We start from the raw sequence: 8,333 nt of genomic DNA, 5'->3' as shown, positions 1-8,333 counted from the left end.
CTCCCTGTATGTGTGTGTCTCTCTCTCTCCTGTCCGGTCCCTAATATTGACATGATTAGTATTTATTTATGTCATGTGCAATTGAAAGGATCGATATCGGCCTTGACTGAAGGTTGATAATTAATTAATCTTCCCCCAAATTTCATCATACATGTAACTGCAAAGATTCTAACTGCATGAAAATTAATTTATTTTATTAACGTTCTCAGTGAATACAATATTCTTGTGTACAACTACAATAGTAAATTGTAAAGTGCCACTGATGTGCAAAACAAGCTTTAAGGTTTCATTGACATGTTTTAAGAAGCAGGGCTAAGTTTAAAGAGTGCCTGAAGGATACAAGTGAAGAATGGAGGGATCTGGATTTGGAAGTCCACTTGTAAGACTGCTGTGATTGCACAGTTGCAATTTGTATAGCAAGTTCAGGGGACTAGCCTCAAATCTGAAATCAGGAATAGATTAAGGAGGATTGTAGGTTTGAAGGTAGAATAGAGCGAAAGATTAAAGGAAATGAAAGGAATTTTACGTTGAGTTCTTCATGAAATGGAATTCAATATGTGAATGAGAATAGGGATAATAAGTGAGATTTGAGGCAGATCATGTTTAGTTGCAGTGTTTTGGATGAACTTTAAGAAATGAGAAGAATGGAAAGTTACCAGAATTAGTGTTGGAATAGTGAAGCTAGTGATTTCAGTGGCATCTTGAAATCTTTGTGAAGACAGAAAATGCATGTGAAATTAGATGGAGAATCTGAGAGAGGCAGGGTGTTGGGATCAAACAAAATTCCTTGACATGCAATAGGCCTAGTTGAAATTTGGGCAGTGGGCAAATAATTTGACAGATAGATGAGCAAGTGAAGTTCGTGGCAAGTTTGGAACACGATGACTTTATTCTTTTCAGCTTTTACAGACTGGCAAGGGAACTGGACAAATGCACTGGATGTCTACAGAAAATCATGTGTGGATGAGGAAGATGGCAGTGGAGTACTTCACTCACCTACCTCCATTGGCCTGTTATATTAAGCCCCAATTAACCCTCAGTATGTACTGGATTTTGTGTTTTGTTTATTTTCTACTCTTGCTTTTAGTGAGTGCAGTTATGCCACATGCTTTGTAATCTTTGCCCTGAATATTTCTAATGATTTTTTAAAGGTAATGTTGAGCATTAGTTTGATTTTTCTGAACTATATCTGCATTAATGTAGTGTGTACGTTTCTGGTTGGGCTAGCATTTGTTGCCCTTGAGAAGGTGGTGCTGAGCTGCCTTCTTGAACTGCTGCAGTCCATGCATTGTAGGGAAGCCCTCTATGCTGTTAGGGACTGAATTCCAGGATTTTGACTAAACGGTGAGTTATTTCCAAGTGACAATGGTGAATGGTTTGAGAGAAACCTGCAGATGATGGTGTTCCTATGAGGAGACAATGGCCTCATTTTGTTATCTAGATAATGTAACTGTTAATCAAGAGCACCAGGTAATGTTCTGTGAACCAGGGTTCGAATCATGCTAGAGCAGATGGTGGAATTTGAATCCAATAAAAATCTCTGAAGTTAAAGAGTCAAAGAGTGACTATGAAACCATTGTTATTGCAAGAAAAACCTATCTGATTCACTCATGTCTTTTATGAAGAAAATTTGCAGTCCTGACCTAGTCTGGCTTGCGTATAATTCCAGCCCAACAGTGATATTGCTTACTCTTAATTGCCCCTGACCCAACTTTGCAAGCCACACAATTGTAATAATTGCTACAAAGTATTCACTGAAATCTATTTCTGGTGCAGTCACTTGGCAGAAGGTTTCACTGAACATTTAGGTATGGTGGTGTACACCAATTTGTTTCAATCAGATGATTGACATTGCTTTCACTTAACATCCCCAACCTGTCAATGGCTGAATCATTTTGACTGTGTGTTTTCTTTGTACTCCTCGCACCATATCCTTCATTCCCCACTAAACTGGGAATTCAACTACTATATTCAGAAGGCTCTTCATCTTTCTTGTTTAAGGTGACAGTGTTTGAAAATGAAGTCCGGCAAGTATGCACACTATTATGTGTTTAAGAAATAAGTATTTGTTATGTTTTGGCAACCAAAGCTGTAGCTAATTGACAGAATTTGAAAGTGTTACATTTATTTGAACTAGCGTCTTTGCAATGCTTTAGCTTGTGGAGGCTGTACAGCTTCATAGACAGGGACATTGTGATGGTGAGTTTCCTGGAGTGTTGGAGTGGTCCTGAGCAGCATATAATTGTGAACCAAATCTCACTGTGTGATTTGCAACTTCTCAATTCTCATTACAGTTGTGAGAAGAAGATGACAAATAGTCCATTGTATATGGTTATTTGACACTATGCTTTTGTTGCGGACCTTGCTGAAAGGAGATTGGTGCTAATCCTTTCTAGTATAAACATTTTTAGATGGGACTATTTGAGAAATATTACAGTGCAATGTATGTAAGGTATACAATAGGTATTCAGTATCTGTACTAAGCAGTTAATTGAGTTTCATTTTTATTGTACACCTGTATGATGTGATGGTGTTATAGTAACTCCTTTTTTCAATTATAGCTGAAGTCTCTTGGCAACGGGTCGTATAGAGATGTTTGCCAACCAATTTAATCCAAATACAAACATTGTCAAAAGGCTTGACGTTGCTGCTATGTTTTATAATACTGTGAATGCTTTGACTTTTGCCAAGCCAACGATGTGAGGGTGTAAATGTACTGCAAGACTTGTATTAGTGCGGAGTCAGCGTGCTGAGGAGGAATCTCTGACCCTTTCATTCCTTTCATGTCTAGTCCAGTCAACAAACAAATGTTTGGCAATCTGACACAGGCAGAGCCAACATTTCAAGACAACTTAGGATGCATGGAGAAATCAAATCATTTAAATGGAGAGAGCAGTGCTTAGGGTTGGGAAGAGTATTATGCAAACATATCGAGTCATAGAGATGTACACAATGGAAACAGACCCTTTGGTCCAACTTGTCCAGACTGACCAGATATTATTAACTAACCTAGTCCCATTTGCCAGCAAGTAGCCCTCCAAACTCTTCCTATTCATATACCCATCCAGATGGCATTTACCAGTTGTAATTGTACCAATCTCCACCACTCATTCTGGTTGCTCATTCCATACATGCACCACCCTCTGCACCCAAGGCGTTTGCTTTGCTTTCCTTTATTGGTCAGAGCATTGAGTATAGGAGTTGGGAGGTCATGTTGCAACTGTACAGGACATTGGTTAGGCCACTTTTGGAATATTGTATGCAATTCTAGTCTCCTTCCTGTTGGAAGAATTTTGTGAAACTTGAAAAGGTTCGGAAAAGAATTACAAAGATGTTGCCAGGGTTGGAGGATTTGAGCTATAAGGGGAGGCTGAATAGGCTGGGGCTGTATCCCTGGAGTGACCTTTATCAAGGTTTACAAAATCATGAGGGGCATGGATAGAGTAAATAGACATGATCTTTTCCCTGGGGTTGAGGAGTCCAGAACTAGAGGGCATAGTTTTAGGGTGAGAGGAGAAAGATTTAGAAAGGACTTAAGGGGCAACTTTTTCATGTAGAGGCTAGTGAGTGTATGGAATGAGCTGCCAGAGGAAGTGGTGGAGGCTGGTAAAACTGTAACTTTAAAAGGCATCTGGATGGGTATATGAATAGGAAGGGTTTAGAGGGATATGGGCCAAGTGCTGGCAAATGGGACTAGATTAGGTTAGGATATCTGGTTGGCATGGATGAGTTGGACTGAAGAATCTGTTTCTGTGCTGTACATCTCTATGACTGTTAAGTATTTTTCATATGCTAAGAATTTAAAAATCAATATATTTGAGTAAGGTTTGAGAAAAATTAGGACAATTCAATTGTTCTTATTCTCTGCTCCACTCATGATTTCCTTCATGCATGTCCGTGAGTCCAGTCTTGCCTTGCCCTAGATTTGGACAGTAAAACAGAGCAGGTGAGCAGGACTATCTGGAGAGGTCTCAAATGTTTTGTTTGTAAGATTGTATCACAGGTGGCTCAGTATATCCGTAATCAGAAGTACAGCAAGTACTGTTCGATCAATGTAGTGGTATGTGGTAGTCTGCAATGTAGTCAAAAATATGTTGCAGAATCTTGTCCCATGCCTTTGAGAACTATTCTAGGCTGTGACAAGGGTTTTGTTTTACAACAGCCATTATTGTGATGGAAGAGACAAATAGGAAAGTATTTGATAGTTCTTGCTTTGAGCTTTTTAATGTAACTCCAAAATAGAGTTTATTCCCTTGAGCTGTCATACACTTCGTCTCATGAACTTGTTGTACCTTCTGCTGAAAGCTATTCAGAAAATGTTGCTTTCTCATTAACTGCCTCCCTCTCCCCATTTGTTTAGTGTTAGATATCACCTCAAACAGTTTTGCATACAAAGGCATGCTTTCTGTTTCTAAGAAGCATGACAAATATTAAATCTTAACTCTTTGTTAGTATGTTTGGAACATTTGTTTTCTTCACATCCTTGTGCAGAATCACGAGAAATTGCTTTTGATTATTATCTCAAATTGTTTGTTTGAAATTTTGAATAGACCTTTTTTGATTTGTTGTAATGTTTCTGCAAAAACAGTTGTCAAAGCCAAGAAGGTGGAGAAGACTAGAGCATTGTGAATTCAAATGAAGATGAAATAAAAATTATGTGCACTGTGAAATTCTGACAGAGTGCTGTGAAAGGAAGGTGTGTTCACCACATTGGTTTGTATATTTTCAGATTTTTCTTACATGTAATTGACGACCATGTAAATTATTGCATAGGATACCAAGATGGTAATTGCAAAATATAGACAGCTATGACTAACTTAAAGACAAATGCCAATTGCAATAATTCAGTTAATATGGCACGACCATATTTCACAATCATTGCTTTCTTTCATAATCATTGAAGTATGATGCTTGATTATGATGATTCTTTTTATGAATGGATTTACTGTTTTATTCATTTTTTATGGTGTTGTTTGTGATGATTGAGTTTCCATAGATGACTTTAAGATAGTGCTTTGATTTTATAACCTTTTCATTGTATGCTTGATAAGAAATACATTTTGGTTGTAAGAAAACCTACTGAGTCTTACTATCTTAATTGCAAAGCTACATAACGGAGAAATAGCAGAAGTAGGCCATTCAACCCATCAAACCTGCTTTGCCATCCAGTGATGTGGCAGATTTAGTTGTACCATCAACTCTCATATTGATTGAAAAAAAACTTAATCTCACTTATCCTTGAACATTTTCAATGAATCTGCCTTCATTGCTTTCTGGGCCAGGGAAATCTAAAGACTAACAACCTTCATAAGAAATTTATCTCTGATTTAATTTGGCAATTTCTTTTAGGTATTTTCCATATCAGACTGTGCAGAGACGTTATCTCGCACTTTAAAAAGCAGGTGAGACTTGAACCCACGTCTCCTGGCTTAGAGGTAGGGATACTACACTGCATCTCTTTATGTTTAACCTCTACATCCTAGTTCTGGATACTCTCATGAGGGAAAACATTGTCTCACTATTCACCCTGTAAAGTCCTCTCAAAATATTTTAAAAAGATCATCGCCTATTCTTCTAAACTCCAGTAAATATATGCCCTACATTCTTCACCTGATGACATAACCCCTTTTTCCCAGGAATCAGCAATTTATGCCTTCCGAACTGCTTCTGATGCAAGTATTCTTCCTTATACAAAACTGTACTCTGTTTCCAAGTCAATGCCCTGCATGGCTGTAGCAAGACTACGCCCACCATTCAATTTTTCTAATCCATCCAATTTGTGTTAAGTGCATTTCCCTTCCAAAACACTGTTCCTATGCGGTAACTTCCTGTGAATCATGTCCAAGGAAACCCAGATACTTCCACATTGCAGCACTCTGCAGTCTCTCTTCATTTAAATAATACAGCAAACTTTGTTTTAACCAGCACCTAATGAACTGGCACGCTCGATAAACCAGCAAAAATTATATCCCACAAATACTGGAAGTTTGCTATTATCACAATATCAACAATGAACAAGTAGTCAGTTGATGGTACTAATGAGAAGGCTGTCTGCTGATAAGTTTTATTTAAAGCAACGTTAAAGAGTTGTACAGCATTGCCTGTGTTTGGTCCATGTACCTCTAAACCTTTCCTGTTCATGCATCTGTCCAAACTTCTTTGAAATGTTATAACTGTACCTGCATCTACCACTTCATCTGGTAGTTCGTTCCACATTTGAACCACCCTCTATTTGACTCCCATCCCTTTTAAGTCTGTCTCCTCTTAACTTAAGCCTTTGCCTTCTAGTCTTGAACTCTCCCACCATAGGGAAAAGACCTTTGCTATTCACCTTATCTTTGCCCCTCATGGTTTTGTAAACCACTACAAGGTCAGTCCTCAACCTCCTATGCTCCAGTGAAAAATGTCCCTATCCAGCCTCTCCTTATAACTCCAACTCTCCAGTCCTGGCAACATCCTGGCAAATCTCATCTGAACCTGCTCCAATTTAATAATATCCTTCCAATAGCCACCAGAACCGTACACAGTACTCCAAAACTGGCCTCACCAATGTCCTGTACAACCTCAACATGATGTCCCAACTCCTATACTAAGCAATGAAGGCAAGAGTGGTAAATGCTGCCTTCACCATCCTGTCAACCTGTGATGCAAATTTCAAAGAACTGTGCCTGAACCCCAAGGTCTCTCTGTTCGACAACACTACCCAAGGCCCTTATTAACTTTATAAGTCTTGTCCTTGTTCATCTTAACAAAATGTAATAACTCGCATTTATCCAAATCAAAGTCTATCTGTCACTCTTTGGCCCATTGACCCACACATCAAGATCCCTTTGTAATCTTAGATCACCTTCTTCATTGTTCACTACAGCACCAATTTTGGTGTCACCCACAAACTTAGTATCCATGTCTCCTAAATTCCCATCCAAATCATTTGTATAAATGACAAGCAACAGTAGACCCCTGTGGATCACCACTGGGTACAAACTTCCAGTCTGGAAAAACAACCCTCTCCCACCACTCTGTTTCCTACCTTCAAACCAATTTTGTATCCAGTTAGATCCCTGAACCCCATGTGATCTAATTTTACTAATCAGTCTACTGTGTAGAACTTGTCAAAGGCTTAAACGTAGTCCATTCAGACAATGTCTGCTTCTCAGCCCTCATCTATCTTTTTGGTCACGTCCTCAAAAACAAAACCTAGTCAAGTTTGAGAGATATTATTTCGTACAAAGTGATTTGTCCTGTAAATCAAGGATAAAAATGATGTGTATAAAGTTTCCATTACTTTGTGTATATTTTACATTATGTGGACCTCGTGATCAACAAGAATATTAGATCAACTGGTACACTACTGGTCCCTCTTCCTGCCAAAGTGAACAAGTTCACTTTCACACAAACTTTTTATGGCTTGTTGGCACCCTTTTAGTTTCTGCTTCAATTTTAAAATAACCAGCAAAAGCTTTGGTGTTTAAACAAGTTAAAAAGTTTAGGTTGATAGTAGAAAATAAAACAATTAAGTTTTCAGTTTAAGTCTTTGTAGCTGTAATTTAGCTATGTGACACTGAAAGATACGTACAGCCTGATGTTACTTTCATATTTAAGATCATTTCAGGCCTACTTGCTTGAAGATTTTTCTGTCTGAAGTCAAAGTTGAAACGTCAAATCTGTTTCAGCAGCTGCAGTAGTGACAAAGTTGGTGGTTGCTGCCAGGGTTGGATGGAGTGAGAACTCCTTTGATTTTGCTTTTTCAAATTTGCAATTTGTGTCCCTAGGTCATGTGATTCAGTACAATGATCTTTCAGTGTGGTTTACTTTCCTGTTTTCTTGCTTTGAAAACCACCCGTCTATTGGTGTCTCTGCATTCCTGCCGGGGAGCTTTTGTAAAAAAAAAAGGTGGCACACAGCCTGTCTTGTACAGATCAAAATTTAAAATAGTTAATCATACTTCCAAGTTGATGCATTGGGTTACCTTTCAATGGAGACAATTAGCTTTTGTTGTGGTTCTGTTCACCGAGCTGGGAATTTGTGTTGCAGACGTTTCGTCCCTTGTCTAGGTGACATCCTCAGTGCTTGGGAGCCTCCTGTGAAGCGCTTTCCTCCGGCATTTGTAGTGGTTTGAATCTGCCGCTTCCGGTTATCAGTTCCAGCTGTCCGTTGCAGTGGTCGGTATATTGGGTCCAGGTCGATGTGCTTATTGATTGAATCTGTGGATGAGTGCCATGCCTCTAGGAATTCCCTGGCTGTTCTCTGTTTGGCTTGTCCTATAATAGTAGTGTTGTCCCAGTCGAACTCATGTTGCTTGTCATCTGAGTGTGTGGCTACTAAGGATAGCT

At 38.8% G+C, this 8,333-nt stretch overlaps 1 protein-coding gene across 3 annotated transcripts in view; it reads left to right on the top strand.

Annotated features, from left to right (window-relative positions):
• The window catches only part of nek7 (NIMA-related kinase 7), a 190,118-nt gene that overhangs the window by 47,749 nt on the left and 134,036 nt on the right, over positions 1–8,333 (top strand). Inside the window, exon 2 of one of the 3 annotated variants that reach the window (XM_043699783.1) lies at positions 901–1,039. The exons of the other annotated variants lie outside the window; for them this stretch is intronic. The gene's annotated coding sequence lies outside the window, so the exon portion shown is untranslated. The remainder of the gene's footprint in view (positions 1–900; positions 1,040–8,333) is intronic. 3 annotated transcript variants of the gene reach the window in all.

The sequence above is a fragment of the Chiloscyllium plagiosum genome, chromosome 11 (genome assembly GCF_004010195.1).
Source record: "Chiloscyllium plagiosum isolate BGI_BamShark_2017 chromosome 11, ASM401019v2, whole genome shotgun sequence".
NCBI classification, from domain to species: Eukaryota; Metazoa; Chordata; class Chondrichthyes; order Orectolobiformes; family Hemiscylliidae; genus Chiloscyllium; species Chiloscyllium plagiosum.
This window is presented reverse-complemented; position numbering and strand designations above follow the sequence as displayed.